The sequence below is a fragment of the Rhinopithecus roxellana genome, chromosome 1, assembly GCF_007565055.1.
Source record: "Rhinopithecus roxellana isolate Shanxi Qingling chromosome 1, ASM756505v1, whole genome shotgun sequence".
NCBI classification, from domain to species: Eukaryota; Metazoa; Chordata; class Mammalia; order Primates; family Cercopithecidae; genus Rhinopithecus; species Rhinopithecus roxellana.
In genome coordinates, this window is record NC_044549.1 from 138,593,118 (window position 1) to 138,616,614 (window position 23,497).

Sequence of the window (23,497 nt, forward strand, 5' to 3'; positions counted from 1 at the left end):
TATTGGAGTGTGATAGGGTTACGGAGAACACCTTCAATTATCAATTACAGCTTTTAAATTTACCTTGGCTTTTAAAGGAATAGGGTACACTTTTTTTTTTTCTTAACTACTTGTATATATCTCTTGTTGTCTCTTTGACTTTGTCTTTCTCTCTTTGACTTTTCTTTTTCCTCTGTCTCTCTCTCTCTCTCTTCCTTTCTCTCTTTCTCTCTCTCCCCTTGACTCCTTCTTTTGAAAATTTTCAACATAGTTCCTAGTAGGGTGGGCTTATTTGTGCCTGACCTATGCTTCTTCAAGATAAAACACCACGCTCACACCACACGCACACCACAAAACAACGGGTAAAAAGGGCACACACACACTTTTGCAGTTTACACCAAACCAAAATCAAAACCAAAAGCAGAGTATCCAGAAATCCCAGCCAGGTCAAAACAAAACCAAAGTGTCAAGCAATCCAAGTCAAGTCAAAAACAAAAACCAAAGTGCCAGTACAGGCACAACGTGGGTGATCAGGCCACGCTTCCACTCAAATGGAGTAGGCAAGTTCCTGTCAAGCAATTCAAACCAAGTCAAAACTAAAACCAAAGTGTGATAAAGGCACGCATGGATGATCAGGCCAGGCTTCCACTCAAATGGAGTAGGCAAGTTCCAAAGACTAGTCTTACCAAGTTTCAGATGTCCGGACTCCAAGTATCAGTTCCTTACTGGTGTGCAGCTACTGCGTTGATCCTCCAGGGGGCCTGCCACACACTGCTCTGGCGAGGCGTCCCACCGAGGCAAATGCCTACCCGGGAGCGCTCTCTGGATCTGGGAGCACTCTCAGGATCCCCCTCGCTCTGGCTGGTTGGAATCCCCCGCGAGGATGTTCCACAGGGCAGATTTAAGCCGCCTAAGGAGCTGTCTCCACCATCCGCCATTCACCTCGCTTCCAGGTCAGGGAACCAAGAAATGTAGCAGGACAAGCTGCGGACAAAACTCCTCAGACACCGAGTTAAAGAAGGAAGAGGTTTATTCGGCCGGCCAGGAACATCGGCAGGACTCCTGTCTCAAGAGCCGAGCTCCCCGAGTGAGCAATTCCTGTTCCTTTTAAGGATTCACAACTCTAAGGGGATCTGTGTGAGAGGGTCGTGATCAATTGAGCAAGCAGGGGGTACTTGACTGGGGGCTGCATGCACGGGTAATCGGAACGAAACAGAACAGGACAGGGATTTTTACAATGCCTTTCCATATGTCTGGAATCTATAGATAACATAACTGGTTAGGTCAGGGGTCGATCTTTAACTACCAGGCTTAGGTCAGGCAGGCCCAGGCCTGGTTTCGGGTCTGGTTCCTAGGCGCCGGGCTACCTGCCTTTAGCTTCACTTCTCTTTCCTTTTCTGAGTATAAAACAATATAAAACAATTTGAAGGGGTCTGTCTCTCCTCTCAATAGATTCAGTTACTTTTAAAATGTTAACTTGGGTGCAACTTTACTGCTTTAATTTGAATCTAACATCTTCCAGGCCAGCAGATTTCAACTGAGAATTTACATCACTTATCCCTGCAATTTTATAAAAATACAGAGGTTTACACCACACTCAAGACTTGCCAAATCTCTTTACTTGATACTCTTGATATATCCTTGATATAGTCTTACGTGTGCTTTTCATATTCATGGTATGTCATGTCTCTGAATTATTATATGTCAAGATTATTTTTCTCTGTAAAGATTACGTTACTCTATTTTTTTTTTTTTTTTGAGATAGAGTCTCGCTTTGTCACCCAGGCTGTAGTGCAGTGGTGTGATCTCAGCTCACTGCAACCTGCAACTCCTGGGTTCAAGCAATTCTTCTGCCTCAGCCTCCTGAGTAGCTGGGACTACAGGCAAGCGCTACCGCGCCCGGCTAATTTTTGTATATTTAGTACATACAGGGTTTCTCCATATTGGCCAGACTGGTCTCAAACTCCTGACCTTGTGATCTGCCCACCTCGGCCTCCCAAAGTGCTGGGATTACAGGCATGAGCCACAGTGCCCAACCATGTTAATCTATTTTTATAAATTAGATGTAGTATCCACTTTTCTTTGAAAATTAGGTTAAACAGTATGTTTATAGATTTTATTTTATTTTTTTGCTTTCTCTGTTGCCCAGGCTGGAGTGTAGTGGTGTGAGCTTGGCTCCCTGCAACCTCTGCCTCCCAGGTTCAAGTGATTCTCCTGCCTCAGGCTCCTGAGTGTCTGGGACTACAAATGTGCGCCACCATGGCCCAGCTAATTTTTGTATTTTTAGTAGAGATGGAGTTTTGCCATGTTGGCCAGGCTGATCTTAAACTCCTGGCCTCAGCTCGCCTCAAAAGTGCTGGGATTACAGGCGTGAAGCACCACACCTAGCCTAAAACATTTTTTAGATTGACTTTATTTTCTTTTTTCCATGCCTCAGAAGTAACTTATGCCACAGAAGTAACCATGCCACAGAGGTAATTTTTAATTCTTTCATTTTACTTCATTATCTGGCTATAATTCTAAAAACTGACATTTCCAATTTTCCTCCTTCCTGTCTGTCTGACTCAGCATTACTGAGAACTAAAACCTGACTGCCCAGATCCCTTTTGGGAACTGTTGTCTTGCAGAGGGCCCTTTCCCATACTCTCTGAGGAAGCCCTACCAGTCGAAACCTGTCAGCCTGAAGAACTCACCACAGCAGCCGACCACGGATGTGTTACATTTCTCCATGGACAAGCTGCTAACTGGGTCACTAAGGAAGCCTAGTGAAGTGATTGGGTCGTGTATGCCATTTTATGAGAGGTAACTAAAACTGGTGACTAAATAATATCACCAAAAGACCTCAACTAGCTAGCACTGCTGTATAACTGAAAGACCTTCCTCCACCAATCTCAGAATCCACCAGAGTGGTTATTCTCAGAGTTAAACTCCTCCTGGCTCTTTGCTTTACTACAACTTTTTATGTAAGTTTTTTTTTTTTTTTTTTTTTTTGTTTTTGTTTTCATGTTAAGGATCTCTCTTTTAAGATGTCTGATCTCCAGGAGCTCGAAACCACTGACCTTTGATGCCACCTCTCAACAGATGGCTCAGCTGGCTTTACAGGAACAACATCCATAGGAATCCTCAAGAGACTATTTCTTAGACCCTATTTCACCTCACTCTGGAGGTTATAATTGCCTATGTGTTGTTCAGCGATTAATTATATTCTTTTTGATATTTAATATTTGTTTATGATGAGGATGGATAGTAAATGAAAATAAATGAATACAGACATTTCAATTAGGGGAAAAGAATGCAGATTAAGGCTGTATCCTAAATATATATGTACAATGTCATCCAAATATCTCTGCAAGATTATATATTCTGTGTCTGATGAGACAGAATAATTTTTTCCTCTGAAATCACGAGATCACTTAAACTATAAGCATTCATACATATATACAGTAGGTATATATGTATATACTAAGTAAATGTCAAATGACAACTACATTAAGCACTGTGCTGGGTGTTAGTGTGCAACCAGATGGACAGGTTTAATTTCTAGTGGTGAAGACAGATGATAAGCAAGTCATTAGAAGGTAAATAGGAAAATTACAAAGGACGATTTTCAGAAGGAAATAACAGGATGATGTGGTGTAATGAAGAATAAGAGGAGTAGTTAGGATGGTCATGGAAGACTTTGTGGGGAAGTGACACAGGCTGAGGTCAGAAGTTTGCACATGAGCCAGCCGTGCATGAGCCAGCCACACATGCTAAAGGGAGCCCATGAGCCAGCCATGCATGGTACAGGGAGAGGAGCATTTCCACCTCTTCTCAACATCTATTCGGCATACTTCCTGGATTAAACAATGCTTTCCATTGCTTAGTAAGCATTTTTTGTCTGATGTGGCTAGCAGGCTACTCTCAAGTGTACATTTACCTGCCCAAATCTATTTGTACTGTTTTAACCCATATCTGTTTATAATGGTTGTGTTATTATAAGTATGCAAACTGATGAAATATGACTTTGAAAAAGGGTCATTTCTGTGAAAATTAACTTTATTTAAACTGTTTTTTTGAAACAGGGTCTCACTTTGTTGCCCAGGCTGGAGCTCACTGCAGCCTTGACCTCCCAGGCTCCAGTGATCCTTTCACCTCAGCCCCCCGAGTAGCTGGGACTACAGGTGCATGCCACCACATCCGGCTAATTTTTTATGTTTTTTTTTTTTTTTTTTTTTTTTGTTTTTTTTTATAGAGATGGGGTTTTGCTGTGTTGCCCAGGCTGGTCTCAAACTCCTGAGCTTAAGCAGTCCAACTGTCTTGGCCTCCCAAAGTTCTGGGATTATAGGCGTGAGTCATTGATGAAAATTAACTTTAATGCTATGGAAAATTTTTTCAAAAGTCAACTTGCTAAATATTTTCCATCAGACTAGGTGTAGGTAAGACAATTGCCAGAGCTGGAATAAAATTATAAAAGTATGGGAGGATTTTGAACTTAGATTACTTTATAAGTGTCTCTATGTTTTCTCTCCAATTAAAGAAATTGAAATTGAACATGTTTACAGTACATGAAGTGCAGTACCTAAAGGCAGACAATGCAAAACCGTATAAAAAGCCCCCTACAGCCCCAAAAGTGAGTGTTGGCTCTTAACAAGTGACTAGTAGAAGAGTATACATTCATGTTTTAGGTTTAAAGAAAATGTGTAATCTATATGCCTATGTATTTTTTTTTTTGATGTTTTATCATTAAAGTGGTCAAAAAAAAGTTAAAGCTTTTTCTTTAACAAAACCCATGACCCAATTAGGTCAAATAAAGAAGAGGTCTACTATATTATTCCTCACAGACATAAGATCATACTATTCATGTTGTTTTGTAAACTTTTTCCTATTTGCTATACTCTGAATGCCTCCCTGTGACAATAAATATGTCTGTAATATAGTTGTAGATGCTATTTCATTTCATTATGTGACTGCACCATAACTTTTTTTGCTATTTCTCATGGTCAGATACTTATAGGGTTTGAAGTTGTCACTCCAGTGATCAGCCTTATATACACATAATTGCACACATCTTTAATAATTTTCTTAGGATAAATTCCTAGAGGGTAAATTTCTGTGTTGAAGGTAAGCACATTTTTAAGGCCTTCGATATTTATGACCAAATTATCCTCCAGTAAGGTGAATTGTCACGTTTCTTTGCAGTGAATATTTCCAAAATTCTCTGAATGTTTCTGAGATAATTTGATAATCAGACAATGGAGTATGCTGTTAAAGATTATGTGCACAGAGAGGGCTACTGAATTCAGGCCACTGGAAGGACAGAATGAAACAATAAAACAGCATAGCCTCTAATACATACACAGTAAAATCATCGTCATCTGATGAAAAGCTTGTTTTTGCCAGTGAAAGCCCTTATTTTGAGTGAAAAATAAAAAGGAATAGAATCTTTGAGCCATTTTGTCATAGTGTTCTGCTACTCTTTCTTGTGAGAGTATTTTTTTGGCCACCTGCACCTTTAAATTTAAAGGCTGCACATCAGAGAATGGGCAGCAACCTTGTTTGAAGGAGCAATCTTCTTTGTCAACACACCTTGGTTCTCTTTTTGATGATTTCTGCACAAAATTTGTAACTTCCTTTTCTTTAATTTACTATATAGTCACTTTAAATGCCATTCTTTGAAATGTCTGTTAGAGAAAAATAATTGCATTAGTTACAAACACCTAGACACAGCACAAGCCCAGAATGATACAGCAGTTGGATTTCACACCTTTCCCTTACATATCTGTCCCTGGATGTCTTTTGAGCTTATAATTAGGTTTCCAGAGCTTTCTTTCTCATTAATGGCCCTGGTACTGTCAAAACCCCCATTGAGAGTGAGATTTATTTAAGGTAGAAATTAAATTCCAATATATAGAGAAGAGCCAGGAATTCCCGCTGCATCATCCAGTGATAATGGCATCTTTTGCAACTCTGTGCCCTGAAACGATTCAATAAGAGCCTCTTTATTTTTCCAAACTCAACTAATGGCTTTGAGATTTAAAATTCTCTATGTCAGTTGTAATTAATTTATTATTTACTTACTCCATAACTTTGGATATCAATGCTGGGCCATTTTCTGGAGCAGAATCTCTTAAGCCCTATGGAAAGGGAGGATCCTGCCACTTTTGAGAACACTTTCCTCTAGGTTAGGGAAGAGGACCCAGAGATGGAGTCCTGAGCTTAATGGGCTGTAGGCAAGCGGAGAGGGGGATATTAGGTTTGGTGGAAGCACATAGGAATGACCTAATTTCAGGGCATCAGAGCAGGCTCTACAGAGGAGGTGACCCTTTTCCCCAGCCATGAAAGATGAGTAAGAATGATCGAGGCAGAGAATGTGGGCAGAAAGAGCCTGAGAGGTAGAGGAGGGCTGGGTGTTTTGGAGGAACTGCCATAGGGATGACCAGGTGGAAGGGCTGTTTAAGGAGAGAAAGCAAGTGACTGTGAAAAGATCTGAGGGGATCACGCAGGATTCTCTTTTGCCATTACCAGCTCCACCATCACCTGCCGTTAGCTTCATCAAATAGTCACTTTAGAAATGGTGAAGTCTTTCTTGTTTTCAGGGATCCTTGTGAAATGGAGAACAATACTGGGAGGAATGAAGGAGAAGAGTATTGTTGAGTTTCCTGTGGGGACCCAAATTCTGTTGTAGTTGCTATACACATATGATCCCATTTAATTCTCACAACAACTAATTCCAGTCTTGCATATCACCATCGTTTATTGGATAAGGAAACAGAAGCTTATTTGCTGAGCAGTTGTTAGAGGTTATATACTGGTAAATCATCTAAGGACAGTGCTTTCAAAATTTTCAGCAAAGACATTAACAGGGATGAGAGACTACATTGATGTGTGGGTAGAAAGTAGGGTCTTGGAGAGTGACTAATGACAGTGCTGGTGGAGATGGAGTATCAGGTAAAGAGAGGAGAAGTAGAAGAAAGCCAAAAGAACTTCTCACAAATTTTCCAAGTGCATTTGCTCATCTACCTCTTATTCGTTTATAAACATTGACTGAACATCTTCTATGAGACAGGTGATGAGCCAGGCATTGGAAAGACAAGGGCAAGCTGTGATAGGATTGTTACTCCTGGAGAATTCACAGTCTTGTGAAGATAGGAACTGAGGTGCCTTACAGTTCACTGTGGAAATGCTAAAAAGGAGATCAACCAACTCCTTTCATGTTTATGGAAGTAATAACTACTTGAAAAAATCAGGAAATAATACTGAGATGGGTTTCAAAGAATTATGAGGAGTTTTTTTTTGCAGGGAGGGGAAATGCGGAAAGGCACTAGAGGCAGAAGTGGCAAGGGTGAAGGCATCCATTTGCAAAGGGAAATGTTGTATGTGCAGAATGGTGCATTCAGTGTGAGCAAGAGGGAGCAGGGAAATGGAATAGGAAATGAAACTGGGGATCTGGGCTGGGGCCGGATTGTGACGGGCCTCAGGAGTCACTCCAAGCAGTGAACTTGATCCTGTAAGGTTTTTAAGAAGTGAGTGAGAATGATGGTAACTCTAGTAGCAGTTTGGAGGACAGAGCTAAGGAGGGAAGAGACCATTGCCATGGCCATGGAGTGCAGTTGAGGGTATGAGTATGCAATTTAAAATAATCCTTTGTATTTCTTTAGATTTCTAAGAATCATAAAAGCAATTCATACTCATTATAGAACACTCAAATGAATATGTGGACATGCACATAATATAAAAAGGGGAAAGTTCACCTCTTCCATAAAAGTAACCTCAGCTTACTGATATGAATCCTTTCCAGACAGTTTGCTTTTCCTACTCACACACACAAAGACACACACACACACATACACACATACACACACACTCATACATGAATATCCCCATACTTATTTGTGCAAGCTGGATGTTGATGCTATCTTCCTAGGGCTCACAGGTGTCTACTGAGCTCTCAGCCATATGAGTCTGATGATCAGGACAGTGATGTGGGATGGAGATATGGATTTGGGAGCCATCCCTATTTAAAATATAGAAAGTAAACGTGATACACAGGGGGAATTCATAGTGTGGGAAGGGTGGAGGGCAAAAGAGAATTGAGAAATACTACATTTAAGGGGTTGGCAAGGAAAGATAGGAGCATAGAGAAAGAGAGAGACTGGAGAGTAGGAGGAACATCAGGAAAGTATGATACTATCAATGTCCAAAGAAAAGGAATTTTAAAGAGGGCACATGTGATCATTAGTGTTAACTACTGCTGAGAGGTCAAGCCAGTGAAGGACTGAAGACTGTCCGTTGGATTTCACAACAAAGAATTTCTGAACTCTGTCTTGATTTCAGCCCTCACCATCACTAGCCTGGATGTCTACAGTAGCCTCTTAGCTGGGCTGCTGGTCTCTGATTGATTCTTCACATTGCTGCCAAAATGACCTTTCTAAAATGAAACCCTGCCAGTCCTCTTCTAAAAATACTATGATAGTCTCCCAGTGCTACAAGATGAGGCCTAAACCTCTTTAGAATGGCATGAACATCTTAGTTCTCATCTTCTCCACTCTCCATTACTTCCAACACACTTTAAGCTTCAGTAGTGCTGAATAGTTTATACTTCTCTGGAAACATTGTGAGTTTTCACTCCTCTGTGTTCACAATGTTATGTCTGCCAGGAATTCCCTTCCTCCTTTATCTGCCTAGCAAATGCCTATTCTGTGTTCGAAACCCGACTCAGACATCACCTCCTCTGGGAAGCTATCTTTAATTCTCCTAGCCTGAACTTGTCCTCCAACTTTTCTTCTTTTTGTTGCATATTTCACACAGTATTATGAATTTTGACTACATTTCTGTCTCATTTACTGAATTGTAAGTTTCCTGAAGGCAAGAAGTGTATCTTTTTAAAACTTTTACTTTAGCTTCAGAGGTACATGTGTAGATTTATTTTATAGGTAAATTCATGTCACAGGGGTTTGTTGTACAGATTATTTTGTCACCTAGGTACTAGTACCCAATAGCTATTTTTTCTCATTCTTTCCCTCCTCCCACCCTCCACCCTCTAGAAGACCCCAGTGTCTGTTGATCCCTTCTTTGTGTCCGTGCATTATCATTCAGCTCCCACTTATGAGTGAGAGCATGTGGTATTCGGTTTTCTGTTCCTGTGTTAGTTTGCTAAGGATGATGGCCTCCAGCTCCATCCATGTTCCTGCAAAGGACATAATCTCATTTTTTTATGGCTATGTAGTATTCCATTGTGTATATGTACCACATTTTCTTTATCCAATTTGTCATTGATGGGCATTTAGATTGATTTCTTTTCTTCTTTTTGTGTGTGTGAATAGTGCTGCAATGAACATATGTGTGCATGTGTCTTTATAGTAGAAAGATTTATATTCCTTTGGGTATATACACAGTAATGAGATTGCTGGGTCAAATGAACCTCTTTCTTATACCATATACAAAAATCAACTCAAGATGGGTAAAACATTTAAATGTAAAACCCAAAACTATAAAAACCCTGGAAGACAACCTAGGCAATGCCATTCTGGGTATAGGAACTGGCAAGGATTTCATGACAAAGATGCCAAAAGCAATCACAGCAAAAGCAAAAATTGGCAAATGGGATCTAATTAAACTTAAGAGATTCTACACAGCAAAAGAAACTATCAACGAAGTTTGATCTCAGTACAACCTACAGACAACCTACGGCATGGGAGAAAATATTTGCAAACTATGCATCAGACAAATGTCTAATATCCAGCATCTATAAAGAACTTTAACAAATTTACAAGAAAAAACAAAATCAAAAAACCATTAAAAAGTGGGCAAAAGACATGAACAGACATTTTTCTTTTTTTTTTTTTTTTTAATTTTTATTTTATTTTATTTTTTTTATCAATTCATCATTTATATCATGTATAACTCCCCAATGCAATCCCTCCCTCCTCCCCCCTCCCCCCTCCCCATGATAGGCCCCAGTGCGTGACGTTCCCCTTCCCGAGTCCAAGTGATCTCATTGTTCAGTTCCCACCTATGAGTGAGAACATGCGGTGTTTGGTTTTCTGTTCTTGTGATAGTTTGCTAAGAATGATTGTTTCCAGCTGCATCCATGTCCCTACAAAGGACGCAAACTCATCCTTTTTTATGGCTGCATAGTATTCCATGGTGTATATGTGCCACATTTTCTTAATCCAGTCTGTCACAGATGGACATTTGGGTTGATTCCAAGTCTTTGCTATTGTGAATAGTGCCGCAATAAACATACGTGTGCATGTGTTTTTGTAGTAGAATAATTTATAATCCTTTGGGTATATACCCAGTAGTGGGATGGCTGGGTCATATGGTACATCTAGTTCTAGATCCTTGAGGAATTGCCATACTGTTTTCCATAATGGTTGAACTAGTTTACAATCCCACCAACAGTGTAAAAGTGTTCCTATTTCTCCACATCCTCTCCAACACCTGTTGTTTCCTGACTTCTTAATGATTGCCATTCTAACTGGTGTGAGATGGTATCTCATTGTGGTTTTGATTTGCATTTCTCTGATGGCCAGTGACGATGAGCATTTTTTCATGTGTCTGTTGGCTGTATGAATATCTTCTTTGGAGAAATGTCTGTTCATATCCTTTCCCCACTTTTTGATGGGGTTGTTTGTTTTTTTCTTGTAAATTTGTTTGAGTTCTTTGTAGGTTCTGGATATTAGCCCTTTGTCAGATGAGTAGGTTGCAAAAATTTTCTCCCATTCTGTAGGTTGCCTGTTCACTCTGATGGTAGTTTCTTTTGCTGTGCAAAAGCTCTTTAGTTTAATTAGATCCCATTTGTCAATTTTTGCTTTTGCTGCCGTTGCTTTTGGCGTTTTAGACATGAAGTCCTTGCCCATGCCTATGTCCTGAATGGTGCTACCTAGATTTTCTTCTAGGGTTTTTATGGTATTAGGTCTAACATTTAAGTCTCTAATCCATCTTGAATTAATCTTCGTATAAGGGGTAAGGAAAGGATCCAGTTTCAGCTTTCTACTTATGGCTAGCCAATTTTCCCAGCACCATTTATTAAATAGGGAATCCTTTCCCCATTTCTTGTTTCTCTCAGGTTTGTCAAAGATCAGATGGCTGTAGATGTGCGGTATTATTTCTGAGGACTCTGTTCTGTTCCATTGGTCTATAGCTCTGTTTTGGTACCAGTACCATGCTGTTTTGGTTACTGTAGCCTTGTAGTATAGTTTGAAGTCAGGTAGCGTGACGCCTCCAGCTTTGTCCTTTTGACTTAGGATTGTCTTGGCAATGCGGGCTCTTTTTTGGTTCCATATGAACTTTAAAGCAGTTTTTTCCAATTCTGTGAAGAAACTCATTGGTAGCTTGATGGGGATGGCATTGAATCTATAAATAACCTTGGGCAGTATGGCCATTTTCACGATATTGATTCTTCCTATCCATGAGCATGGTATGTTCTTCCATTTGTTTGTGTCCTCTTTGATTTCACTGAGCAGTGGTTTGTAGTTCTCCTTGAAGAGGTCCTTTACATCCCTTGTAAGCTGGATTCCTAGGTATTTTATTCTCTTTGAAGCAATTGTGAATGGAAGTTCATTCCTGACTTGGCTCTCTGCTTGTCTGTTACTGGTGTATAAGAATGCTTGTGATTTTTGCACATTAATTTTGTATCCTGAGACTTTGCTGAAGTTGCTTATCAGCTTAAGGAGATTTTGGGCTGAGACGATGGGGTTTTCTAAATATACAATCATGTCATCTGCAAACAGGGACAATTTGACTTCTTCTTTTCCTAACTGGATACCCTTGATTTCTTTCTCTTGCCTGATTGCCCTAGCCAGAACTTCCAACACTATGTTGAATAGGAGTGGTGAGAGAGGGCATCCCTGTCTTGTGCCAGTTTTCAAAGGGAATTTTTCCAGTTTTTGCCCATTCAGTATGATATTAGCTGTGGGTTTGTCATAAATGGCTCTTATTATTTTGAGATACGTTCCATCAATACCGAATTTATTGAGCGTTTTTAGCATGAAGGGCTGTTGAATTTTGTCAAAAGCCTTTTCTGCATCTATTGAGACAATCATGTGGTTCTTGTCTTTGGTTCTGTTTATATGCTGGATTACGTTTATTGATTTGCGAATGTTGAACCAGCCTTGCATCCCAGGGATGAAGCCCACTTGATCATGGTGGATAAGCTTTTTGATGTGCTGCTGAATCCGGTTTGCCAGTATTTTATTGAGAATTTTTGCATCAATGTTCATCAGGGATATTGGTCTAAAATTCTCTTTTTTTGTTGTGTCTCTGCCAGGCTTTGGTATCAGGATGATGTTGGCCTCATAAAATGAGTTAGGGAGGATTCCCTCTTTTTCTATTGATTGGAATAGTTTCAGAAGGAATGGTACCAGCTCCTCCTTGTACCTCTGGTAGAATTCAGCTGTGAATCCATCTGGTCCTGGACTTTTTTTGGTGGGTAGGCTATTAATTGTTGCCTCAATTTCAGAGCCTGCTATTGGTCTATTCAGGGATTCAACTTCTTCCTGGTTTAGCCTTGGGAGAGTGTAAGTGTCCAGGAAATTATCCATTTCTTCTAGATTTTCTAGTTGATTTGCGTAGAGGCGTTTATAGTATTCTCTGATGGTAGTTTGTATTTCTGTGGGGTCAGTGGTGATATCCCCTTTATCATTTTTTATTGCATCTATTTGATTCCTCTCTCTTTTCTTCTTTATTAGCCTTGCTAGCGGTCTGTCAATTTTGTTGATCTTTTCAAAAAACCAACTCCTGGATTCATTGATTTTTTGGAGGGTTTTTTGTGTCTCTATCTCCTTCAGTTCGGCTCTGATCTTAGTTATTTCTTGCCTCCTGCTAGCTTTTGAATGTGTTTGCTCTTGCCTCTCTAGTTCTTTTAATTGTGATGTTAGAGTGTCAATTTTAGATCTTTCCTGCTTTCTCTTGTGGGCATTTAGTGCTATAAATTTCCCTCTACACACTGCTTTAAATGTGTCCCAGAGATTCTGGTATGTTGTATCTTTGTTCTCATTGGTTTCAAAGAACATCTTTATTTCCGCTTTCATTTCGTTATGTACCCAGTAGTCATTCAGGAGCAGGTTGTTCAGTTTCCATGTAGTTGAGCGGTTTTGATTGAGTTTCTTAGTCCTGAGTTCTAGTTTGATTGCACTGTGGTCTGAGAGACAGTTTGTTATAATTTCTGTTCTTTTACATTTGCTGAGGAGTGCTTTACTTCCAATTATGTGGTCAATTTTGGAATAAGTGCGATGTGGTGCTGAGAAGAATGTATATTCTGTTGATTTGGGGTGGAGAGTTCTATAGATGTCTATTAGGTCCGCTTGGTGCAGAGATGAGTTCAATTCCTGGATATCCTTGTTAACTTTCTGTCTCGTTGATCTGTCTAATGTTGACAGCGGCGTGTTGAAGTCTCCCATTATTATTGTATGGGAGTCTAAGTCTCTTTGTAAGTCCCTAAGGACTTGCTTTATGAATCTGGGTGCTCCTGTATTGGGTGCATATATATTTAGGAGAGTTAGCTCTTCCTGTTGAATTGATCCCTTTACCATTATGTAATGGCCTTCTTTGTCTCTTTTGATCTTTGATGGTTTAAAGTCTGTTTTATCAGAGACAAGGATTGCAACCCCTGCTTTTTTTTGTTCTCCATTTGCTTGGTAGATCTTCCTCCATCCCTTTATTTTGAGCCTATGTATGTCTCTGCATGTGAGATGGGTCTCCTGAATACAGAAGACTGATGGGTCTTGACTCTTTATCCAGTTTGCCAGTCTGTGTCTTTTAATTGGAGCATTTAGTCCATTAACATTTAAGGTTAATATTGTTATGTGTGAACTTGATCCTGCCATTAGATATTAACTGGTTATTTTGCTCGTTAGTTGATGCAGTTTCTTCCTAGCCTCGATGGTCTTTACATTTTGGCATGTTTTTGCGATGGCTGGTACCGGTTGTTCCTTTCCATGTTTAGGGCTTCCTTCAGGGTCTCTTGTAAGGCAGGCCTGGTGGTGACAAAATCTCTAAGCATTTGCTTATCTGTAAAGGATTTTATTTCTCCTTCACTTATGAAACTTAGTTTGGCTGGATATGAAATTCTGGGTTTAAAATTCTTTTCTTTAAGAATGTTGAATATTGGCCCCCACTCTCTTCTGGCTTGTAGAGTTTCTGCCGAGAGATCTGCTGTTAGTCTGATGGGCTTCCCTTTGTGGGTAACCCGACCTTTCTCTCTGGCTGCCCTTAAGATTTTTTCCTTCATTTCAACTTTGGTGAATCTGGCAATTATGTGTCTTGGAGTTGCTCTTCTGGAGGAGTATCTTTGTGGCGTTCTCTGTATTTCCTGAATTTGAATGTTGGCCTGCCCTACTAGGTTGGGGAAGTTCTCGTGGATGATTTCCTGAAGAGTGTTTTCCAACTTGGTTCCATTTTCCCCCTCACTTTCAGGCACCCCAATCAGACGTAGATTTGGTCTTTTTACGTAATCCCATACTTCTTGCAGGCTTTGCTCATTTCTTTTTCTTCTTTTTTCTTTTGGTTTCTCTTCTCGCTTCATTTCATTCATTTGATCTTCAATCGCTGATACTCTTTCTTCCAGTTGATCGAGTCGGTTACTGAAGCTTGTGCATTTGTCACGTATTTCTCGTGTCATGGTTTTCATCTCTGTCATTTCGTTTATGATCTTCTCTGCATTAATTAGTCTAGCTGTCAATTCTTCCACTCTTTTTTCAAGATTTTTAGTTTCTTTGCGCTGGGTACGTAATTCCTCCTTTAGCTCTGATAAGTTTGATAGACTGAAGCCTTCTTCTCTCCTCTCGTCCAAGTCATTCTCTGACCAGCTTTGATCCGTTGCTGGCGATGGGCTGCGCTCCTTTGCAGGGGGAGATGCGCTCTTATTTTTTGAATTTCCAGCTTTTCTGCCCTGCTTCTTCCCCATCTTTGTGGTTTTATCTGTCTCTGGTCTTTGATGGTGGTGACGTACTGATGCGGTTTTGGTATAGGTGTCCTTCCTGTTTGATAGTTTTCCTTCTGACAGTCAAAAGGACTGTCTGTTGGTCTGTTGGAGATTGCTTGAGGTCCACTCCAGACCCTGTTTGCCTGGGTATCAGCAGCAGAGGTTGCCGAAGATAGAATATTGCTGAACAGCGAGTGTACCTGTCTGATTCTTCCTTTGGAAGTTTCCTCTCAGGGGTGTACTCCACCCTGTGAGGTGTGGGGTGTCAGACTGCCCCTAGTGGGGGATTTCTCCCAGCTAGGCTACTCAGGGGTCAGGGACACACCTGAGCAGGCAGTCTGTCCGTTCTCAGATCTCAACCTCCGCGTTGGGAGATCCGCGGCTCTCCCCAAAGCTGTCAGACAGAGTCGTTCGCGTCTGCACCGGCTCCTGCTACTTCCCCTGTTGGTCTTCAGCTGTGCGCTGTCCCCAGAGGTGGAGACTACAGAGACAGGCAGGCTTCCTTGAGCTGCTGTGAGCTCCACCCAGTTCGAGCTTCCCAGCGGCTTTGTTTACCTACTTAAGCCTCAGCAATGGCGGGCGCCCCTCCCCCAGCCTCGCTGCTGCCTTGCGGATAGATCGCGGCAGACTGCTGTGTTAGCAGTGAGGGAGGCTTCGTGGGCGTGGGACCCTCCCGGCCAGGTGTGGGATATATTCTGGTGTGCCTGTATGCTTACAGCGCAGTATTGGGGTGGGAGTTACCCGATTTTCCAGGTGTTGTGTGTCTCAGTTCCCCTGGCTAGGAAAACGGATCCCCTTCCCCCTTGCGCTTCCAGGTGAGGCGATGCCTCGCCCTGCTTCAGCTCTCGCTGGTCAGGCTGCAGCAGCTGACCAGCACCGATTGTCCGGCACTCCCTAGTGAGATGACCCCAGTACCTCAGTTGAAAATGCAGAAATCACCGGTCTTCTGTGTCGCTTGCACTGGGAGTTGGAGACTGGAGCTGTTCCTATTCGGCCATCTTGCTCCGCCCCCCGACATTTTTCAAAATAAATATACATGTGGTCAAAAAGCATTTGAAGAAAATCTCAATATCACTGATCATTAGGGAAATACAAATCAAAACTACAATGAGATAACATCTCACACATAAAATAAAATGGCTTTTATTTTTCCATGCAATTGACTCTATCCTAACAGAAACATTCATACTTCTAATTTTTTTTTTTCCTCAGAGCAATCTCGACAATGCTACCTGCTTCTATTTTCATTTGAATTATATACCTGAGGTAGATCCTCTTCTAGATCTACCAGTGGGAATGGCTACTATGAAAAAGTGAAAAAATAATAGATGCTGGCAAGGTGGTGGAGAAAAGGGAACACTTACACACTGTTGGTGGGAGTGTAAATTTGTTCAACCATTGTGGAAAGCAGTGTGGCGGTTCCTAAAAGAGCTAAAAAAGGGAAATGTATCTTATTCATGTCTGTGTCTTCACCACTTGGCATAGTACTTGGTGCATAGCAGGTTTCTCAAGGATTATTTTGAGGGAATTTATCCTCAAACAATTATTAGATAGTATCTTTATTATTATTATTATTTTTAGAAACAGAGTCTCTCTGTCTCCCAGGCTACAATGCAGTGGTGAAATAATGGCTCACTGCTGTCTTGAACTCCTGGGCTCAAGTGATCCTCCTACCTCAGCCTCCTGAGTAGCTGGCACTGCTGGTGTGTGCCACCACACCTGGTTAAATTTTAAGATTTTGTAGAGACAAGGTCTTGCTATGTTGACAAGGCTGGTCTTGAACTCCTGGCCTCAAGTGATCCTTCTGCCTTGGATTCCTAAAGTGCTAGGATTAGAGGCATGAACCACCATGCCTGGCCAGTATCTTTAAAAGTAGAGTTATTTATTTTTATGATTTTTCAGATGAGGAATTTGAGACCAAGATTTATAATTCATACAAAATAAAAACTAGAGGGAAGCTTAAATATCATTTAGTTGAGACCTGTCGTTTTGCAAATCAATATACTCAAGTTCAGAGGGTGACTTGTCCCAGATCAGTCAGGGAGCCAGAGACCCAGGTGCAGATCAGAATCCAGTCTTCTGGTTCTCACTAGGGTGCTTTTCAAATAGCCACTTGCCTGGTTGTCAGGTGGCATGGCTACCAGTTATATCCCTTTTCTTCTGAAAAGCCAGGCTGACAGGGTTGATAAATTAGTAGTTGATTCTGATACTGATGGAAAACAGGTCTGTAAGCTTATTTTTATTGTGATATGGAGGAACTCTAGTTCATTGGGAAACAAATCCCTTCACTAACTTGGCTGGGAAAAGGGCCTTTTTGCCTTTTCTCCCATTCCTCTTCCTGCTGTGTGGAATGCTTTTGTAATGGTTGGAACTCTGCCAGACATCTTGGACTATGAGGTAACCTTGAAAACTGAAGCCATTTGCCAAGTTTTTGGAACAGAGATTAGCCTACATCTCTGATGTCACTGGGAAGAGTCAATATGAAATCTGCACTGTTTCCATTTGGACTTCTTTTGTTTGAGAGTGTCATATAATAAACTTTCAATTTGCTTGAGCAACTATTATTTGGCTTTTATTTTTCCATGCAATTGACTCTATCCTAACAGAAACATTCATACTTCTATTTTTTTTTTTTCCTCAGAGCAATCTCGACAATGCTACCTGCTTCTATTTTCATTTGAATTATATACCTGATGTAGATCCTCTTCTAGACATTTACATTTCACTTAGCTCTGACAGGCAATCCGTCACTTTGCTGGTGTGAAGGCAATCTCCTAAAAAAACCCCAAAAACCCCCAAAATATTAGAAAGCAAGTTGTTTCAGCAACTTAATGCCTGAGGCTCTGACACATTAACTCCAACTGACAGAATAAACTGACATTTAAGCACCTTTTTACCTTAAGTGAATTTCGTCAGACATGGAGCCTCTAACACGTTCAAGAGGGGGCCAGGGAGAATCCTTCTGACATCCTTTCTGAATGTTAAGAAAAGAAAGAAGGTATAAACTATAAACCTATGTGATGAAAGAAAAGTGTCATTAGGGCTGAGGATGAATCTCCCAGAGACATTTTTCTTTTCTTGACATGGATGTAGGTTATTTCCATTACTACCTTTGCTTAGTGTAAAATGTCCATTACTGTAACTTGTGAAAGAGTCCTCATCGTTGCGTTGGCTACCAGGCGTAAGGATCCATAGAATACCGTAGGCATCTTCGGTTGCTTTCTTATGGACTCTCCTCTCTTGCTTCTAACAAGCTTTCTTTTGTAAGGCAATGTGGTTTGTGTCATAAAATATAAACTTAATTAAGCTCTGTTAGGTGCTGCATTCCTTGTGGAAAAGGGAAAATGGATGAACTATAATAAAGAAGAATTGGCCTAGGCAAACATTTGTGCTATTTTTCACCGGCATTTCTGGAAATTAAGCTATTAAATCAGGAGAGCAGGTCAGGCTGGTTTGATATTTATTTTTCATTCCTTGACTGCAAAATAACAGGCTTAACTTATAATGACATAAAATCAACACCTACTGTGTTCCATTCATTAATTCTGTCATTCTATCAAAAACATCTCCCAGGTTTGTCTAATATGAGTTTTTTTTTTTCCTTCATAAAAGCCCGAAGCATATTAGTCATAATGCCATTATATTCTACAAGCTTTAAAACGATTTCTATAATTCCTCTTATGCCCTGCCTAGGACTTTCTAGTAAGATAACAAAGCTGAGTGCATTAGAAAGTTCTGTGTCTTATAAAAATGTATTGGCATTTTTTTCAAAGCTCTGGTGGTCTTTTACCAGTTCTCAGTATTTTCAGAACATTGTAAACAATTTACTAAAGGCATAAACTATCTAAATGCTCTGAGGCATGTTAATTCAGATCTTATTTATTTCAGCTTAAACTTTGTAAGAGCTTGTTTCAAAATCATGTTTTCCAAAGTTTTCATTATTTTCCAGTTGGGTAAGTTGGTTTTCTCTGCCATTTAAAACATTTATATATATTAGATTTGTCTTGTTCTCAAAATATTTTCTGTCTTAGAGGATGGAGATATTTCAACTTTTTCTCTTTTCCTTAATTTTATGCAAAGCTTCCTTTCATTTCCTTTACTTAAATCATACAACCATCTTAAGAAAAACAGTACAGATTATTGGTCTATTTATTTTGACACTGAAATGAGAATTGTACACAGTTGCCTGACAGCCCATCTTTTTTCTAGATTGAAAGTTTTCTGACATTGGAGATGTGTTTATGTCTCTGAGCTCATTTCCTGCATCCAGCCAATGCTCCATTTGTTGAATTGAGTTGAAAACAACGGAACCAGAAAACAGAACTTCTTGACTTGTGCTCACCAAGATCGTGTTTATGTAAAACTAGTTTGACCTAATAATTAAAAAAAAATATTGCCTTCACTAAAGCCAGACATTTTGTGGTTATACAAATACAATATTATGAGTTTATTTGACTTCCTACTCTTGAGTTTTTCATATGAAGAGGTTCAAACCAGTGAAAGAACTTCTCAGGTATTTGGTCAGCCGCTCTACACTCTACTTTACAAATGTCTCCTTGTCTTGATTGTGAAGTCCCTGTGATCAGGGAAGGTCATGTTTATCTCTGTAGCCCCTGTGTCCCATGCAGGGTGCATCTGAGCACCAAACATTTGTTGAATAATAAGTGACCAACAAATATAGATTAAACTAACAAATGGATGCTATGTTATTGGGGAAGTATAAGACTAATTACCAAATTCATTTTTGACTGTTTAAAAAGGCATTCTTTTTGCTTGTTGTCTTGGTATTTCATATATTACCTTTCCTCAGTACTTTGTGTATTTTTTTTCAAAGTAAGGAAGAGTAGAATATTACAGACCAAAGCCTGAGGGGGAGAGAAGTAATGGAAAAAGAAGCAACCTTTTAAAAGCTGGTGATAGGCAAACAGAGGGTGGGCTCTATGTTTTCTCCACAAGAGTGTTTCAGATGAACTCAGACTACTGATATCCTAGAAAAGACTGACTACAAAAGCCTTGGAAATAGAAGGATCTGGGTGGCCAATGGCCATGTGAACTTTGGCTCCTGCCTGAGGCCAAGGTGCCAGGAGGGGAGCTCTCTCTGGCTCTAAATACTCTCAGAGTAGTGTTACCTGAGAGGGAAGATGAACTTTATTCTCTATTTCTGTCAGAATGACTGGTGTAGCTGTATATATTTGTTAGATGGTGCCTATCTTGGAGTTCATAGGTGGAATTTTTTGAGGTAAGGATATTAAATAGATGTTTAGTTGAAGCTACTTTGAAATAATTATGAAATACTTTTTTTTTTTTTGAGGCAGAGTCTCGCTCTGTCACCCAGGCTGGAGTGCAGTGGTGCAATCTCAGCTCACTGCAAGCTCCACCTCCCGGGTTCACGCCATTCTCCTGCCTCAGCCTCCAGAGTACCTGGGACTACAGGTGTCTGCCACCATGCCCAGCTAATTTTGTTTTGTATTTTTAGTAGAGACAGGGTTGAAATACATTTTTAAGAACAGAAATCCACTGACTGTAACAATATCCCCTGCAAATTTTTACTTATAATTTACAATTAAATTATAACTTCAAAGCACCTGGGATGAAAGTATTTTCTATGTAACTGATGGCACTCAATAAGCCATGATGTTATGGGCTTGGACTCCTCTACCTCCTTTGGGAAAGTGAAGGTGTCCTGTTGCTGTTAAGTTCAATGAGAAGTGAGCAGGTGTGATACTTGGGCATTTTCACCTCTGAAGGCTCCCGGAGATCTCTGGGCTGACCTGGTAACCTGAGGCACTGTTTGCAAAGCTGACTGCAACAGTTTCTCCTCTCCCTATGTGTATGTGCTTTATTGGTGTGCCTTGATGCTGCTCTCATTGAGAGATGCAGTCTCACTCCCCACCCCTTGAGTCTGGGCTGGCCTTGGGACTCTGATCAGTAGAAGGTGGTATCATGAGAATTCCAAACATAGGCCTTAAAGCTCCAGTCCTCACTCCCTTAGAATGCTTATCTGTAATTACCATTTGGTGAAATTTGATGTAACCAACAAGAAGATGAGAGGTCATATAAAGCAGAGACAGTCAGTCTAGCTAAGTCCCCAGATCCATTAGCCAACAGCCAGCAACAGCTGCCAGCCATGTAGAGTAGCCCAGTTTAGACCACCTGGCACCATTGTGGCCAGATACCTGCAGCTGCAGAAATGGCCCAGGCAAAACCAACAGAAGAGCTGCCCAGCTGAGCCCAGACCAAATTGCTGTTCCACAGAATCATGAGCACACACACTCCTTGTTTTAAACCAGTAACCTTTGGGGTAATTTGTTATATGGCAGTGGGTAACTATACCTTAGAAAAGGACCCTTTCCTGCATTTGAACAGTTCAGGATATCCCTTCAGACTGCTTTTAGCACTCTACCAACCCTACTTGTCCCCACTCCCGTGATGCTCCCTTTGATTTACACTAGCTTTGTGGCTCTCTTCCTCTGGCCTCTTTAGACTTGAGGGTTGGTTTGGAGAATTTGTTTTGATTCATGACTCCAGGCTCATCCTGGGATGCTGGGCCTCCTGGTTGTCCTTTGGCCCCACACTTTTTAGCCTGAAGGCCAAACCAGCTGTAATGTGGTTATCAGGAGCCTGGCCCTGTGGTGTCATCCAGGGACCCTGATTCATCAGGAGGGGACTTCAGAGGCAACAGTTCTTGAATAAAGTTTGGCTCACAGGGTCATGGAGCCTCAGTGAGAGCTGTCCTTGTGTTTACTATAGCCTATCTGTACCCAGATCATACTCGTGCTCACTGTTTTATTGATTGTTCAAAAGAGGCAAATCTAATCACATTCCCAATCTCTTTGAAGTACCCCACTGCTCTTAAACCCAAATTCTTTTCTCCAGGCTCACAAAGCCCTGCATGTTTGTTTTCCACCTGATTTAATCATCTCCTCTCTCTCCACTGATGTCCCCACGTGCTCTGTGCTTCAGAGTGGACTCATTTCATATTCTTGAATGTGTCTTGCTGATTACCCCTGCGTTTGTTTCTGTCTCTCTTTTCTCTTCTAAAGACACCCTTAAGTATATTTTCTTACATTTCCATAGTTTAAAAAAGAGATTTCTACTATCATTTTAAATTTCTATTATAGGAATGTTAAAAATGTTGCTCTGTAAATATTTCATGTTTTTCTTTTCTTGGAGATGGAGTCTTGCTCTGTCACCCAGGCTGGAGTGCTGTGGCTAGATCTCGACTCACTGTAAACTCCGCTTCCCAGGTTCATGCTATGCTCCTGTCTCAGCCTCTTGAGTAGCTGGGATTACAGGCATGCGCCACCACACCTGGCTAATTTTTGTATTTTTAGTAGAGATGGGGTTTCACCATGTTGACCAGGCTGGTCTCAAACTTCTGACCTCAACTGATCCCCCTGCCTCAGCCTCCCAAATTGCTGGGATTACAGGCGTGAGCCAGCACACTCAGCAATATTTCATGTTTTATGGACACAAAATTCATTCAATATTCAACAAACACTTATTTATTTAATTTTCATTAGAGATGGGATTTTTTTTTTTTTTTTTTTTTTTTTTTTTTTTTGTGTGATTCCATTTATATGAAACGTCCAGAACAGGGAAAACCTATTTTAGACAACAGAGACAGAAAGGCGATTAGCAGTTGCCAGCGGAGGAGGAAGATGGGAGGGGAAATGATTGCTTCCTGCGATGATGAGAGAATGTTCCGGAACGTGACAGAGGTGGTGCCTACACAACTTTCTGGACGTACTAAATGCCGCTGATCATTCACTTTAAGGTGATTGATTTTTAGGTAAGTTGAATTTCACCTCAATTAAAAAACCCAAACACTCAGACTGCTCCCACCAGCTCAGCCCCGAGCTGACGGCGCTGCCCGTGGAGGATGCCGAGCCACCCGGGCTTCTCCCTGCCCCCTTCCCTGTCCCCGTCCTGGACTCTTCTCTCTTTTGCCTTTAATCCACTCTGCCCAGTCATTCCTCGTGTTCTTCCTACCTGGCCGACTTCTCTCTCAGTATTTCCTTGGTGCAACATCCTAAGAGGAAGTTACATTAGAGAAAAGCGCATTTCATCTCACAGGCCATAAATAGGGCCATTTAGGAAGCCATGTGTTAATGAGGGGAGACGGATGCTCCTTGTCGTCTGCGAGGATAACGGGTGCCAGGCGAGGCAGTTACCAATCACGTGTGTGTTTAGGGCTCAGGAAAGCGCAGGAGAAGCGGGCCGGGGTGAGATAGAGATGGGATTTTGCTATGTTGACCAGACCAGACTACAGGCATGTGCCACTGTGCCCGACAACAAATATTTATTTAATGTCCATGTTGTGGGTTGAATTGGGTCCCCTGCCACAAATTCATATGTTGAAGTCCTAACCCTTGTATCTCAGATGTGATCTTATTCAGAAATAGTGTCTTTATAGAGGCAATCAGGTTTAAAAAAGATTATTGGGATTGATTCTAATCCAATATGACTGGCGTACTTAATAAAAAGGAGAAATTTAGACACAGAAACAGACACAGAGGGAAGGTGAGGTGAAGATACAGAGGAGAGATACACTAGTGAGATGAAGGTGGAGGTTGGAATGATGCCTCTACAAACCAAGGAGCACCAAAG